Source organism: Pongo pygmaeus, chromosome 12, assembly GCF_028885625.2.
Source record: "Pongo pygmaeus isolate AG05252 chromosome 12, NHGRI_mPonPyg2-v2.0_pri, whole genome shotgun sequence".
Lineage (NCBI taxonomy): Eukaryota > Metazoa > Chordata > Mammalia > Primates > Hominidae > Pongo > Pongo pygmaeus.
Genome location: NC_072385.2, coordinates 79,544,228 through 79,561,558, shown reverse-complemented (window position 1 = coordinate 79,561,558; position 17,331 = coordinate 79,544,228). Strand labels below are relative to the sequence as shown.

The following is a 17,331-nucleotide window of genomic DNA, read 5'->3' as shown; positions in this document are numbered from 1 at the left end:
GTCCAAGCAACAGTAGCATTGTTGACATAAACATATTTATTGCCTTCTCTGCTTTCTTTTAAAATTGATCCTGAATACAAATGTCCACATAATCCAAAACAACTGGACAAATACATTGAGCATTTTTTGGAGTCATGGAGTACAAAAGAAGTTATATGAGGGAGCTTTTTATTTTACAACTGGGTTGTACTGGTGTTAAACACATAATCCTAAATTTAGTTGAACCATCTGGGCAACTCTTAATAAACAGTGAGAACAGACTGTTCTGTGAAGACAGGCACATTTTAAGTGCTTTGGCAACATAAATACTTTGGCCAGCCTTGAGCCAGTGAGTCAAGTAAAAAATAAAAAAATGACCCCTAGAGAAATCCCTATCATCTTACCAGTGGTATTACTGAGCTTGCTTTCCCCCACAACTTCCTATTCTGAAAATTTTCAAATCTATAGAAAAGTTGCAAGAATACAACTCATATATTTGTCATCTTGATTCACCAATTTTGAATGTCTTGCCACATTTACTTTTTTCCCTCTCTCCTTCCCTCCCTCCCTTCTTTCCTTCCTTCCCTCCTTCCTTTTTTCTTTTGTTAAATTATTTGAGAAGTTGTAGATATCATGACATCTTACCCCTGACAGAGTTCAGGATTTGCTACCCCAAAATATGGTGACCTGTCATATTTAATATTTTGGGCTTTTATTTTGTTTTGTTTTGAGACAGGGTCTCACTCTGTCACCCATGCTAGAGTACAGTGGCATGATAATAGCTCACTGCAGCCTTGAACTTATGGGCTCAAGTGGTCCTCCTGCCTCAGCCTTCCGAGTAGTTGGGAGTATAGGCAGGTGCCACCATGCTCGGCTAATTTTTTTTTTTTTAAGTAGATGTGGGGTCTCCCTATGTTGCACAGGGTGGTCTTGAACTTCTGAGCTCAAGCAACCCTCCCACCTCAGCCTCCCAAAGTGTTGGGATTACCCAGGCATGAGCCGCTGTGCCAGGCCCATATTTAAAATTTAAGCTGAAGGAATTTGAGAAGTGGTAGATGCAGAAAGGACTCTCTGACCATTCACTGAAGCAGGTCGTAGGACTCTCAGGCAAGAGGTGCCCTCTCCATTGCCCTTGTCTCTGAAGATGGAGAGACGCCCCCCAAGAGGAATCCGAATGGACAGGCCTTGCTGTTTCCCCAGTTTATTTTCCTTAGCTCATACCCCTTTTGTCCTATCATATTTTTCACAACTTTCCAATCTTCATCAAACCTAGTGTTAAAACACACAGGTTTAACTGCTTCTTCAGCTCTGGTTTTCCTTATTAAGGCTCCCATATCATATAAAACTTACATTAAATAAATTTGTATTCTTTTCTCTTGTTAATCTGTCTTTTGTTTTTGAGACCCAGCCTGACCAAAAAGGGTAGAAGAAAAAATATTTTTTCTTTCCTATACCCAGCATGCATAGCCTCATAACCTTTCAAAGAATTGTTAACTTCCAGGTGATTATGCTTTTTTATTGTTGATCATTTCATTTCACATTTTATGTGTGTGTGTGGATTGTGACCATATATTTTATTATTCTTGAGTAATTACCCAGAAGTGAAATTGGTAGCTCTTATGGAAAGTATGTGTTTAACTTTATAAGAAATGTCACAGTAATTTTTTTTTTTTTTTTTTTTTTTTTGTTGTTGTTTCTTTTCTTTTCTTTTTCTTTTTTCTTTTTTTTTTTTTCTTTTATTGTAATTATTATTATTATTATTATTATTATACTTTAGGTTTTATGGTACATGTGCCCAATGTGCAGTAAGTTACATATGTATACATGTGCCATGCTGGTGCACTGCACCCACCAACTCGTCATCTAGCATTAGGTATATCTCCCAATGTTATCCCTCCTCCCTCCCCCCAACCCACAACAGTCCCTGAAGTGTGATGTTCCCCTTCCTGTGTCCATGTGTTCTCATTGTTCAATTCCCACCTATGAGTGAGAATATGCTCACAGTAATTTTTTTTAAGAGAGGGGTCTCCCTATGTTGTCTAGCCTGGTCTCAAACTCCTAGGCTCAAGTAGTCCTTTTGCCTCAGCCTCCTGAGTATCTGGGATGACAGCCAACCTGACTTTTAGAGCAATTGTATCATTTTGTTTTCCTGTAGTCAATGTTTGAGAATTTCAGGTGCTTTATATCCACATGAACCCTTGAGTTTTCCAGTCTTTTACATTTTAACCAGTTTAGTGTATTGCTAATAGTATTGCACTGTGACTTGATTTGCATTTGTCTGTGACTAAAGGTGTTGAGTATCCTTTCATGGGCTTACTGCATTTATACACCATTTTTGGGTATTGTGTGTATTTTTGCCAAATTTTTAAAAATAAACTTAAAGTTTTTTTCCTGGAAACATACAATCCTGCTAGATTAAATCAGGAAGAAATAGAAACTCTGAACAGACCAATAACAAGCAGTGAGATTGAAATGGTAAAAAAAAATTGCCAATAAAAAAATGTCCAGGACCAGATGGATTCACAGCTGAATTCAACAGACATTCAAAGAAGAAGTGGTACCAATTCTGTTGACAGTATTCCAAAAGATAAAGAGGGAATCTTTCCTAAATCATTCAAGGAAGCCAGTATCAAACTAAAACCCAAACCAGGAAAGGACATAACAAAAAAAGAAAATACAGACCAATATCCCTTGATGAACATAGATGCAAAAATCCTCAGCAAAATACTAGCTAACTGAATCTAACAGCATATCAAAAAGATAATCCAGCGGAGTGCGGTGGCTCACGCCTGTAATCCCAGCACTTTGGGAGGCTAAAGTGGGGGATTACCTGAGGTCAGGAGTCCTAGCTAACATGGCAAAACCCCATCTCTACTAAAAATACAAAAAAAAAATTAGCTGGGTGTTGTGGCACGCGCCGGTAGTCCCACCTACTCAGGAGGCTGAGGCAGAAGAATCAATTGAACCTGAGAGGCAGAGATTGCATTCAGCCGAGATCCCGTCACTGTACTCCAGCCTGAGCAACAGATCAAGACTCTGTCACACACACACAAAAAGATAATCCACCATGATCAAGTGGGTTTCATACCAGGGATGCAGGGACAGTTTAACATACACAAATCAATAAATGTGATACACCACATAAACAGAATTAAAAACAAAAACCACGTGATCATCTTAATAGATGCAGAAAAAGCATTTGACAGAACCCAGCATCCCTTTATTATTAAAACCCTCACAAAATTGGCATGGAAGGGACATACCTTAAGGTAATAAAAGCCATATATGACAAACCCACAGCCAACATTATACTGAGTGGGGAAAAGTTGAAAGCATTCCCCCTGAAAACTGGAACAAAACAAGGATGCCTTCTTTCACCACTTCTATTCAACATAGTACCGCAAGTCCTAGCCAGCACAGTCATACAAGAGAAAGAAATCGAGGGCATCCAATTGCTAAAGAGGAAATCAAACTGTTGCTGTTTCCTGATGATATGATCATATACCTAGAAAACTCTAAAGACTCATCCAAAAAGCCCCTAGAACTGATAAGTGAATTCAGTAAAGCTTCAGAATACAAAAATCAGTGTACACAAATCAGTAGTACTGCTATACAGCAACAGCAACCAAGCTGAGAATCGAATCAATAACTCAACCCATTTTATAATAGCTGCAAAACAAAACAAAACAAAACAAAACAAAAAAACTTAGGAATATACCTAACTATGGAGATGAAAGACCTCTACAAGGAAAACTACAAAACACTGCTGAAAGAAATTGGGGACTACATAAACAAATGGAAACACATCCCATACTCCTGGATGGGTAGAATCAATATTGTGAAAATGACCATACTGTAAAAAGCAGTCTACAAATTCAATGCCATTCTCATCCTTCTTCACAGAACTAGAAAAAAAAATCCTAAAATTCATATGGAACCAAAAAGAAACCATATAGCCAAAGTAAGACTAAGCAAAAAGAACACATCTGGAGGCATCACATTACCTGACTTTAAACTATACTATAAGGCTATAGTCACCAAAACAGCATGGTATTGGCATAAAAATAGGCACATAGACCAGCAGAACAGAATAGAGAACCTAGAAAGCCAAGTACTTACAGCCACTGATCTTCAACAAAGCAAACAAAAACATAAAGTGGGGAAAGGACATCCTATTCAACAAATGGTGCTGGAATAATTAGCAAGCTACATGTGGAATAATGAAACTGGATTCTCCTCTCTTACCTTATAAAAAAATCAACTCAAGATGGATCAAAGACTTAAATATACAACCTGAAACCATAAAAATTCTGAAAGATAACATCAGAAAAACCCTTCTAGACATTGTCTTAGTCTAAGACATCATGACTAAGAACCCAAATGCAAATGCAACAAAAACAAAGATAAATAGATGGGACTTAATTAAACTAAAAAGCTTCTGCACAGCAAAAGAAATAATCAGCAGAGTAAACAGACAACCCTGACTAGGCATGGTGGCTCATGCCTGTAATCCCAGCACTTTGGGAGGCCGAGGCAGGAGGATCACCTGAGGTCAGGAATTTGAGACCAGCCTGGCCAACATGGTGAAACCCCATCTCCATTAAAAATACAAAAAGTAGCCAGGCATGATGGCAGGCGCCTGTAGTCCCAGCTACTTGGGAGGGTGAGGCAGGAGAATCACTTGAACGCAGGAGGTGGAGGTTGCGGTGAGCTGAGATTGCACCACTGCACTCCAGCCTGGGTGGCAGAGCGAGACTCTGTCTCAACAAACAAACAAACAAACAAACAAACAGATAGACAATCCACAGAGTGGGAGAAGATCTTTGCAAACTATGCATCTGACAAAGGGCTAATGTCCAGAATCTACAAGGAACTCAAATTAGCAAGAAAAAACCAAACAATCCCATTAAAAAGTGGGCTAAGGACATGAATAGACAGTTCTCAAAAGAAGATATATAAATGGCCAACAAACATGAAAAAATGCTCAACATCACTAATTATTAGTGAAATGCAAATCAAAACCACAATATGATACCAGCAACAATAACCATAATTAAAAAATAAAAAAAAAATAGATGTTGGCATGGATGTGGTGAAAAGGGAACACTTTTACACTGCTGGTGGGAATGTAAACTAGTACAACCACTATGGAAAACAGTGTGGAGATTCTTTAAAGAACTAAAATTAGATCTACCATTTGATCCAGCAATCCCATTACTGGGTATCTACCCAGAGGAAAATAAGTCATTATATGAAAAAGACACTTGCACATGCTTGTTTATAGCAGCACAATTCGCAATTGCAAAAATATGGAACCAGCCCAAATGCCCACCAATCAATGGCTGAATAAAGAAAGTCATATATCTATACCATAGAATACTACTCAGCCATAAAAGGAAATGAAATAATGGCATTTGCAGCAACCTGGACACAATTGCAGACCATTATTTTAAATGAAGTAGGTCAGGAAAGGAAAAACCAAACATCGTGTGTTCTCACTTAGAAATCGGAGCTAAGTTATAAGGATGCAAAGGCATAAGAATGATACAATGGCCTTTAGGGACTTGAGGGGAAGGGTGGGAGGGGAGCGAGGGATAAAAGACAACACACTGGGTACAGTGTACACTGCTCGGGTGATGTGTGTGCCAAAACCTCAGAAATCACCACCAAAGAACTTACCATGTAACCAAACATTATCCATTCTCCAACAACAGTTTGAGGTTTACTGAAAAATTGCCAAGATAGTAGAGTGAGTTCACATATATCCTGTAGCCAGTTTCCTCTATTATTAACATTAGCATTGTTGGGGCTCAGAACATAATGTCCTGAAATAGGGTAGTTTGAAAACTGAGAAGACAGCAGAAGCAGGAGGGTCTCTTTGACCTTCTCTTGTGCCTTTCTCCCCTAAAGCAAGCCATAAAAACTAGAATTTCCTTCACCCCTTTTCTCCCCTGAAGCAGACCATAAAAACTTGGAGGGTCACTCTCTGGCCTTTTCCCTCCTTTTCCCCTAGAAGGCTGTCATGTAACAGGTGTCCTGCCCTATATCCCAGGGAAGAAATATCAAACAGGGATGCCAAGAAGAAACTGAACAAACGAGCCTAATTCCTCCCAGTTTGTTACCATTCCATCATACCTGTTTGTCTTCCAATCATACTTCAGACTATCATAAAAATACACAGTTTTTCTGGGTCTTCTCATTTCTGAAAGCTCTCATGTCACATAAAACTTATACTAAATAATTTTGTTATGCTTTTCTCTTGTTAATCTGTCTTTCGTTATAGAGGTCTCAGCCATAAACCTTGCAATGGGTGAGGAAATCTGTTCTTCCCTACTTCTTGGTATATTTGTTATAATTCATGAACCAATATTGATACATTATTATGAATAAAAGTCCATACTTTATTCAGATTTCTTTAGGTTTTACCTAATGTCCTTTTTCTGTTTCAGAATCCCATCTAGGATACCAGATTATATTTAGTCATCATGTTTCTTTCTTTCTTTCTTTCTTTTTTTTTTTTTTTTTGAGACAGAGTCTCACACTGTTGTCCAGGCTGGAGTGCAATGTCACAACCTCGGCTCACTGCTGCAACCTCCACCTCCTGGGTTCAAGTGATTATCCTGCCTCAGCCTCCCAAGTAGCTGGGGTTACAGGTGCCTGCCACCACACCCGGCTAATTTTTGTATTTTTAGTAGAGATAGGGTTTCACCATGTTGACCAGGCTGGTCTCGAACTCATGAGCTCAGGTGATCTGCCTACCTTGGCCTCCCAAAGTGCTGGGATTATAAGCATGTGCCACCGTGCCTGGCCTCAGTCATTATGTTTCTTTGGGCTACTCTTGGCTATGGCAATTTCTCAGACTTTTCTTGTTTTTAATGACCCTGATAGTTTTGAAGACTACTCATCAGATATTTTGTAGAATATTCTTCAACTGGAATTTGTCTAACGTTTTTCTTATTATTAGACTGGGTTTATCGGTTAAGGGGAGGAGAATGTTGGGACTTAGAAACCAATACTCCAAAATATGGCATTCTGACATGCTGAATTGAAGAAAAAGCCTCAAGGTCTCTCTGACTTTCCCGGCAATTCCCCTCAGCCTCCTGGCTCTCAATCTTTTTTTCTCTCTGTAAACACGGGATGATGTTCTCTGAAGTTCCCTCATCTACTTAAAGTCCAGACCCACCAAAGAAGAAAACAGTTACTTCTGGTACCTTCTTTGAGTTTTTATTAACTGAACTCAAATCACAGGAAGAAAGACTGAAGTCTGTCAACACACCTGGATGGACAGACTTTTGTCACATTGTTCTCTCAGCAGATCCAATAGACTTTGTCCCAGGCCATTGTATGTTCTTCGGTCCCATTGAATTCCCGTAAATATCATTTACTACTCTCCTAAAATCATCCACTCTTCCCCATCTCCCTTTCCCCTAAAAAGAAGGGCATATAACCATCTGTAGTTCATTGCATAGTTGGGAAACACTCTGTGGTTCTTCCCTGCACACGTTAATAAATTTGCACACCATTTCCCCTATTAATCTTGCTCGGCACAGTGGTTTACTTCTGTAATCCCAGCATTTTGAGAACTGGTGGCTGGAGGATCACTTGACTCAGCAGTTTGAGACCACTTTGGGTAAGATAGTGAGACCTCATATCTATAAAATATATATATTTAAAAAATTAGCCAGGTATGGTGGTGCTTGCCTGTGGTCCCAGCTACTCAGGAGGCTGAGGTAGGAGCATGGCTTCACCCTGGAAAGCTGAGGCTGTGGTAAGCCATGATCATACCACTGTACTCTAGCCTAGGTGACAGAGGGAAATCCTGTCTCAGAAAAAGAAAAAAAAATCTGCCCTTTGTCAGTTGATTTTTCAGTGAACCTTCAGAGTGTGAAGAGGAAGTTTTCCCTTCACTCCTACAAAAACGACAGAGGTGGAGTACCATTTTCATCACACATATCAAGGGTACATACTACCAGCATAACCTCTCACTGTTGATGTTTACCTTGATGACCTACCTGAGGTCATATTTACCAGGTTTCTTACATTTTATTACTTTTTTTTACAGTCCAGAGGTCATATATATACATATATACATATATATACACACATATGTGTGTATATGTATACACACATATATGTGTATATATGTATTATGCATGAATTCATAGGGAAGTGGTTCCAGCAACTCAGGCTCCTTCCCATTGGTTCTCTCACAGTGTCTTCTCTGGGTGGAGCTGACTGGTGCTTCAGTTGAATCCAGGTAACTTTTTCTTTGGCTTCCTTCTTTTTCTGATCATTTTCCTTCATGCGTTTCAGGAAACTATCTTAGCTTGTAGAGTGCTTAATGTGCTTAATACCCACGTTAATTCTCTTGGCAGGAATCTTGCCCTTAACTTGTTTGTTTACAACAATGCCAACAGCATGCTGGGGAACATTGTAGGCTCTTCCAGTTTAGCCATGGTGACACTTGGGGGGCATTCCTATTTGAACAGTGCCCACTCCTTTGATGTCTACAATATCACCTTTCTTACAGATTTGTTCCCAGAACCAAGCTGGGTCCGGCTTTGTTTTCTCGAGGCCCACCAATAACGAGAAGCAGACAAACTAGGAAAGAAGGGAATTTATTGCTGTAACCAGATACAGGGAGAATGCTGGAGATAATTCCACCAGACCATTTCAAAGTGTTACAATTTTCTTAGTGCTTATGTAGGTTGAGGTTATGAGCCCAAGAGCAGTCTAATATTCACCTAAGTCTATTGGTAACTAATTTTGTTTCAATTAGAAGGTCGGAGGCAAAAAATGCTTGCTAAGTCCGATTAAACCGTGGGGGCCCCAGTACCTTCAAGGCCTGTCTACTGTGATACTGGAGTGATTATTTCTATCTTATCTCCTTTACGGCTTGGCCTGGCGAGCTGCCTTAGACTCTCCAGTGAATCTATTCAAACAGCTGCCTCTGTTACCTTGACTTGTCTCAGATTTCGTCGACTCCTGGCACAAGGAATGTATGACTGTCTCTATTATTTTGGTTTGCTCCAGGTTAGGGAGAAGCCCATGCAAGGCTCCTACTGACCATATGTTTCATTTCTAGCTTTGATGTCTGGGCACTGATTTCCCTAGGTTTAACTATTTGCTCAGTGTTAAGGCAGTGCTATGGAAACCTGTCTGTCTAACTAGAGTGCTATGCAGGCCTGTCTGTGTGACTGTCATGCAGCCCCGTCTGTGCGATTGTCAGGGAGAATTGGCCTGCCACAGATTTACATCTACATGGCCGAAGGAACAACTCCACGTTTTCTAAACGGCCTAGAGAATATCTACCTAGTGCCTCTCCTCTTTCCCCTTGTGTTCATTATTTTGGCGAATTACTGGAAGATGGCGGTTCCAGCCGAAAGGCCATTTTAATACTTTCAAAATATGTGTATTTTTTTTCATTTTTACACATTTCCAAAATAATGTTTCTAAAAAATAATAACTGACCTTTAGTACTCCCAACCTCATTATTTTCCTTTCCCAAAGTTTCCTTCAGTAGAAATATAAACAAGTTCACCCAAATTAGTCACTGAAGCTCTCCAATTTCCTTTTCTTTTTCATTATGAAGGTTAGATCTGTGGCAATCATTGTGTGTGTGACAGTGACCACAACATACTCTATGCCCTCAAAAAACTCATCCTCTAGGAGGTGGCCAAAGCAGTAAGGGGCACAGACGTAGTGTGACATGTACTATAACAGAGGAAGTTCAGCAGGTTATGTCTCATTGGTGTCAGGGAAGGCTTCTTGGAGGAAAGCACTTCTTTTTTTTTTTTTTTTTTAATTATTATACTGTAAGTTCTAGGGTACATGTGCACAACATGCAGGTTTGTTACATATGTATACATGTGCCATGTTGGTGTGCTGCACCCATTAACTCATCATTTACATTAGGTATATCTCCTAATGCTATCCCTCCCCCCTCCCCCCACCCCACATCAGGCCCCGGTGTGTGATGTTCCCCACCCTGTGTCCAAATGTTCTCATTGTTCAATTCCCACCTATGAGTGAGAACATGCAGTGTTTGGTTTTCTGTCCTTGCAATAGTTTGCTTAGAATGATGGTTTCCAGTTTCATCCATGTCCCTACAAAGGACATGAACTCATCCTTTTTTATGGCTGCATAGTATTCCATGGTGCATATGTGCCACATTTTCTTAATCCAGTCTATCATTGATGGACATTTGGGTTGGTTCCAAGTCTTTGCTATTGTGAATAGTGCTGCAATAAACATACGTGTGCATGTGTCTTTATAGCAGCATTATTTATAGTCCTTTGAGTATATGCCCAGTAATGGGATTGTTGGGTCAAATGGTATTTCTAGTTCTAGATCCTTGAGGAATTGCCACACTGTCTTCCACAATGGTTGAACTAGTTTACAGTCCCACCGACAGTGTAAAAGTGTTCCTATTCCTCCACATCCTCTCCAGCACCTGTTGTTTCCTGACTTTTTAATGATCGCCATTCTAACTGCTGTGAGATGGTATCTCATTGTGGTTTTGATTTGCATTTCTCTGATGGCCAGTGATGATGAGCATTTTTTCATGTGTCTTTTGGCTGCATAAATGTCTTCTTTTGAGAAGTGTCTGTTCATATCCTTCGCCCACTTTTTGATGGGGTTATTTGATTTTTTTCTTGTAAATTTAAGTTCTTTGTAGATTCTGGATATTAGCCCTTTGTCAGATGAGTAGCTTGCAAAAATTTTCTCCCATTTTGTAGGTTGCCTGTTCACTCTGATGGTAGTTTCTTTTGCTGTGCAGAAGCTCTTTAGTTTAATTAGATCCCATTTGTCAATTTTAGCTTTTGTTGCCATTGCTTTTGGCATTTTAGTCATGAAGTCCTTGCCCATGCCTGTGTCCTGAATGGTATTGCCTAGGTTTTCTTCTAGGGTTTTTATGGTTTTAGATCTAATATGTACGTCTTTAATCCATCTTGAATTAATTTTTGTATAAGGTTTAAGGAAGGGATCCAGTTTCAGCTTTCTACATATGGCTAGCCAGTTTTCCCAGCACCATTTGTTAAATAGGGAATCCTTCCCCCATTTCTTGTTTTCGTCAGGTTTGTCAAAGATCAGATGGTTGTAGATGTATTATTTCTGAGGGCTCTGTTCTGTTCCATTGGTCTATATCTCTGTTTTGGTACCAGTACCATGCTGTTTTAGTTACTGTAGCCTTATAGTATACTTTGAAGTCAGATAGCCTGATGCCTCCAGCTTTGTTCTTTTTGCTTAGGATTGTCTTGGCAATGCAGGCTCTTTTTTGGTTCCATATGAACTTTAAAGTAGTTTTTTCCAATTCTGTGAAGAAAGTCATTGGTAGCTTGATGGGGATGGCATTGAATCTATAAATTACTCCCATTCACAATTGCTTCAAAGAGAATAAAATACCTAGGAATCCAACTTATGAGGGATGTGACGGACCTCCTCAAGGAGAACTACAAACCACTGTTCGATGAAATAAAAGAGGACACAAACAAATGGAAGAACATTCCATGCTCATGGATAAAAGAATTAATATCGTGAAAATGGCCATACTGCCCCAGGAAAGCACTTCTAAAGAGGGACCTGAATGAGAAGGAGTTAGTCAGATAAAGCTGGAAAGAAAGAGCTCCAGGCAGAGGAAGTGGCTTCTACAAAGACTATTGAGAAAAACCATTGTATGTACAGTGTTGGGTATTTAGGCAGTTTATGAGGATTAAAGCCCAAGGCAAACTAATCAGGGTTAACAGAGAAAAGTGGCTCAGAGCAGTCTGAGCTTTGTGAGGTCTGCAAAATTAATCAGGCTCACAGAGATATGAGTGTGGGAGTACGGTTAGGCCCCTCACTAGTGCCTGTGGGCAATTTTTTTTTTTTTTTTTTGAGACAGGGTCTTGCGTTGTTGCCCAGGCAGGAGCACAGTGATCTAACCAAGGCTCACTGTAGCCTTGACCTCCCAGGCATGAGCAATCTTCCGACCTCACCCTCCCGAGTACTTGGGTACTTGGGACCTCAGTTGTGTGCCACCATGCCTAGCTAATTTTTTTTTTTTTTGGTAGAGACAGGGTCCCACTGTGTTGCCCAGGCTGGTCTCGAACTCCTGGGCTCAAGCGAACTTCCTGTCTCAGCCTCCCAGTGAGTTAAGATTATAGGTGTGAGCCACAATGCCTCGCCTATCCACACATTTCTATATGAATTTACTTTTAGGAAAGTGGGGGAATGATGAAAATTGTGTGTTTATAAGGTTTTGCCTAATGTGTGAGAACCACTAGTGTGGACCATGCTGAAGACAATCAGGAGCCCCTGAAAGCATTCAGGCAGGGGAGTGACATGATCAGACCTGCATTTTGGGAAGATCATTCTGGCTCTAATGTGGAGAACAGACTGTAAGGAGCCAACCAAGGTAGCATGAAGACCAGCTGGATGGCTGTTGCCATAATCCAGGTGAGAAATGATGGTGGTCTGAAGTAAGGTGTTAGTAATAGAAATAAAGAAAGAACATAATGATTTTTTCTCCCTAGATTCTGAAAAGAGTTAGCTTCACTTTTCCCAGAAATACATGCTGTCAAGACCAAATGAATCATAATATTTCAGATATCCTGAAAGATAATGGGGAAATACAGTTATGTGTCGCATAATGACATTTTGATCAATGATAGACCAAATATAATAGTGGTTCCATAAGACTATAATAGCAGTGTTACAGCTCTTTTAGAATTTGTCTAGCAGGCTTTTTGGTTTTTGCCAGAAAGCCCAAAATAAAAGAAAAGACTCCCAGCACTTTGTGAGGCCAAGGTGGGTGGATCACTTGAGGTCAGGAGTTTGAGACCAGCCTGGCCAACATGGTGAAACCCTATCTCTACTAAAAATACAAAAATTATCCAAGCGTGGTGGTGGGCACTTGTAATCCCAGCTACTCGGGAGGCTGAGGCAGGAGAATTGCTTGAACTCAGGAGGCGGATGTTGCAGTGAGCCGGGATCATGCCTCTGCACTGCAGCTTGGGCAGCAGGGTGAGACTCCATCCTCCGCCCCCCAAAATAAGACTATAATACTGTATTTTTATTGTACCTTTTCTGTGTTTAGATATATCTAGATACACGAATACTTACCATTGTGTTACAGTTGCCTACAGTATTCAGTACAGTAACATGCTGTGCAGGTTTGTAACCTAGGAGTGATAGGTTATCCCCTATCACCTGGATGTGTAGTAGGCTATACCATCTAGGTTTGTGTAAGTGCAGTCTAATATGTTTGCACTACGATAAAATTGCTTAACAATGCATTTCTCAGAACATATTCTCAATGTTAAGTGACACATGACAGTATATTTACAACAGGGATATTTCCCATATTTCTTAAATCATATCAATAGTGTAATGGTTAAAAGATTAGACTCATCCGGGCGCAGTGACTCACGCCTGTAATCCCAGCACTTTGGGAGGCCGAGGCAGGTGGATCACAAGGTCAGGCATTCAAGACCAGCCTGGCCAACATAGTAAAACCCCGTCTCTACTAAAAATACAAAAAATTAGCTGGGCGTCGTGGTGGGCGACTGTAATCTTAGCTACTCAGGAGGCTGAGGCAGGAGAATCGCTTGAACCTGGGAGGTGGAGGTTGCAGTGAGCTGAGATCATGTCACTGCACTCCAGCCCAGGCGACAGTGCGAGACTATGTCTCAAAAAAAAAAATAAAAAAAAAAAAAAAGCCTAGACACTGGTTAAGAGGTTTAAGAGGTTTGAATCCTCACACTCTGACATTTAAGAGCCCCAGCCTTGGGCAAAACCACTTAACTTCTCTAGGCCCCAGTTTCTTTTTCAGCAAAATGGGGATTTCAGCTGTTGTTACCATGTTGTGATTTCATGAGCAAAGGTATTCACTTCTCCTACTTTTTAGACCAGCCCTGACTCTAACTAGAGACAATTTCTTTTTCTTTTCTTTCTTTTTTTTTTTTTGAGACAGGGTCTTGCTCTGTTGCCCAGGCTGGAGGGCAGTGGTGCGATCTCGGCACACTGCAAGTCCCACCTTCCAGGTTCACGCCATTCTCCTGCCTCAGCCTCCCGAGTAGCTGGGACTGCAGGCGCACGCCACCATCCCTGGCTAATTTTTTGTGTTTTTAGTAGAAACGTGGTTTCACTGTGTTAGCCAGGATGGTCTCGATCTCCTGACCTTGTGATCCACCCGCCTCGGCCTCCCAAAGTGCTGGAATTACAGGTGCAAGCCACGGCGCCCGGCCTAGAGACAATTTCAAAAGCAAATTGTTCAGTTATCTTTTGAGTAGTGGTATTAAATTTATACTCAACCATCTACATGATCACAGTTTGACCCATTTGTGACAAATTTCAGACAATTCTAGGATTAGAATGGCTACCTATAATTTTCGGTTATAGAAGAGAGTGAAACTTATCTGTTGGCACCAGGCTTTAACCCAACGGTAGATGTTTCCTTCTTATAATTTGTTAACATTTTGGGTAATCATGAAGAAGTACCTTCTAAGGACTTGAGAATGAGGAAATAAGATTGCCCTCTGAGAATAAACTGTAGGATCAGAGCAGAAACATATTAAATTTCCTGAAGGAGACAGGCTGACTCTTAGGCCAGCTAAAATGTCAACAATATAATTAAATATATATTAATATATCTAAAGATATCAGTCAAAAAACGATTGATTGGCCCAGGTAAACATATGGACAAAACTGGCAGTACCTCTCCAAGCTTAGAGTAGGGGAAAGAAAGTCTTAACCATTAGCATACATATTTCTTTTTTTTTTTTTTTTTTTTTTTTTGAGGCAGGGTCTTGTTCTGTCACCCAGACTGGAGTGCAGTGGCATGATCTTGGCTCACTGTAGCCTTTACCTACCAGGTTCAAGCGATTCTTCTGCCTCAGCTCCCCAAGTAGCTGGGATTACAGGAGTATGCCACCACACCTGGCTAATTTTTGTATTTTTAGTAGAGACGGGGTTTCACTGTGTTGGCCAGGCTGGTCTCGAACTCGACCTCAGGTGATTTCTGCCCACCTTGGCCTACCAAAGTGTTGGGATTTCAGGCGTGAGCCACTGCACCCAGCCCAAAGTCCCTTTTGCCATGTAAAGTAACACAGTTTCTGTGGGCATCTTTGGGGGCCTTATTCAGTGTGCCACAGGGTCTTTTAGCCCACTTCCATATATTTGATTATCTATCTTTATTCTTACTACTGAGCAGGATTCAGATTATGATTTGACTTCTCATGTAGGCTGTCTGCAGGGAGAAAATGCCCAGAGCATTCACACCTTGAAGTTTCTGTCCCCATGATAGAGATTTCTCATGGTAAGTTAGTAAAGTGTCTTCTGATGGCAAATTGGCTTCTCTTTGCCTTAACTTCAAGGAGAAAATGCACTATTTAGGCAAGCAAGAAAATTCTGGTCCATGTGAGAGTTTAATTTCTCATTGTAAATGAATAAAGTGGCGTTTGGATGTCTAGGATCTCTCAGGGCCACACCCAGGACATTGGCAGGACTGTTTCTGGACCATATCCTGAAAATTGGACACCCAACTGTGGTGCTCTGATATCTCCTACATGGCCGCTGTGGTCTTCCCTGGATGATGCCTTGACTGCTTCATGGTCAGGTCCCTCTCCTCTGATTTCTAGATCACTCACTTAAGAGGACTTAGTCAAAGTTGTGTGAAGTAATGTTGTCCCTAATTAATATATACATAATTTTACATTGAGTTTCTGGCCAAAGGACCTAACTCATAGTTTTTAATGTAGAGAAAAACTCCTTTAGAAAATATTTCAATGGACATTAGAGTTTTGTTTTGTTTTCTAAGACAGAATCTCTGTCTGTCACCCAGGTTGGAGTGCAGTGGTGCAATCTTGGCTCACTAGAACCTCTGCCTTCCAGGCTCAAGTGGTCCTCTGGCCTCAGCCTCCCAAGTACCTGGGATCACAGGCACCCACCACCATGCCTGTCTAATTTTTTTGTATTTTTGGTAGAGACGGAGTTTCACCATGTTGCCCAGGCTGGTCTCAAACTCCTGTTCTCCAGTGATCCACTGCCTCAGCCTCCCAAATTGCTGGGATTACAGGCATGAGCCACCACACCAAGCTTGTTTTGTTTTTTTGAGACAGGGTCTTGCTCTGTCACCCAGGCTGAGGTGCAGTGGCACAATCACGGCCCACTGCAGCCTCAACCTCCTAGGCTCAAGCAATCCAACCACCTCTGCCTCCTGAGTAGTTAGGACCACACTGAACTCCTATGCCTAGTTAACTTTTAAATTTTTTGTAGAGATGAGATCTTACAATGTTACCCAGGCTAGTCTTGAACTCCTGGCCTCAAGTGATCATCCCCCCTCAGCCTCCCAAAGTGCTGGGATTACAGGGGTGAGCCATAATGCCCAGCCTAAAACATGCTTTTAATTAACTTTAAAAAAGTGAATAAAATATATAGTAAAATCAAAATCAGAGTGCTTTTGAAACAAATGAAATGTAAGACTTTTAATAAGCTAGGTGGTTATCAATGGTCATATCAGAAGATTGAAAATATCAACATTATAAATATCAATAAACTATAAGAAACTTGAAAATTCTTTCAGGAATGTGAAGGTGACTTAGAGTTAGCAGGTGCTTTTCACTGTGTGCATCATGCAGATTGGAATAAATATTTCCCCAGGGTGTAAAAATCTCCGAAGCTTTCTCTCCTACACAGTGAAATTACTACAATTTAATATTCAGTGTTACCAACACCTTCCCTTACATAATAAGGAAATTAAAGCATGAAGTAGGAAAAACAAGCTGGATATATTGAGACAACTCTGGATCAACACTTCCTGGAAGGTGGGAGGACAGATTTATTCTAACCTCTGAGCCTCCTGATTCAAACATTTGTTCGGTTGTCCTTGGCCTAGGATGCCCTTATTTTTGGCCTGGTAGACACCTCCTCATTCTCCAAGATTCACATTAAGTATTAGCTTCTCTGTGAAGGCTTCTTTCACCCTAAGGGTAAGTTGACCCTTTTCCTGTCTTCTTTGCTAACACTGCATACTCTGTATTTTTTGCAAATATATCTTACTTTCCACTATATGTGAGCTTCTTGAGGGCAGGAATTTAAATATATATATGTATGTATTTTATTTACTTAACATAGTACTTACTAAGTGTGCGGTGCTATTCCAAGCACTACATAAGTTATTGGTCATTTAATCCTTGTAATAGTCCCATGAGGCTTATTATTATCTCCATTTTGTAGATGAGGAACCTGAAGTGCAGAGTGTTCAGTAACTTTTTTCCTCTCTGTTTCACCAGAACCTAAAGGTGATTCTTTGCATACAGTAGGCATTCATTCATTCAATAAATCTTTATTGAATACTATATATATATATAT

General features: G+C 40.5%; 1 non-coding gene and 1 pseudogene across 1 annotated transcript; one reads left to right on the top strand and one right to left on the bottom strand.

Annotated features, from left to right (window-relative positions):
- Window positions 1-1,082: 1,082 nt before the first annotated feature.
- LOC134737884 (large ribosomal subunit protein eL21-like) lies at window positions 1,083-9,335 on the bottom strand (annotated as a pseudogene).
- Window positions 9,336-12,668: 3,333 nt separating this feature from the next.
- Window positions 12,669-12,730, top strand: LOC129030948 (U7 small nuclear RNA). The gene has a single exon (XR_008500839.1). It is a non-coding gene; the product is annotated as a U7 small nuclear RNA (small nuclear RNA).
- The last annotated feature ends 4,601 nt before the right edge of the window (window positions 12,731-17,331 follow it).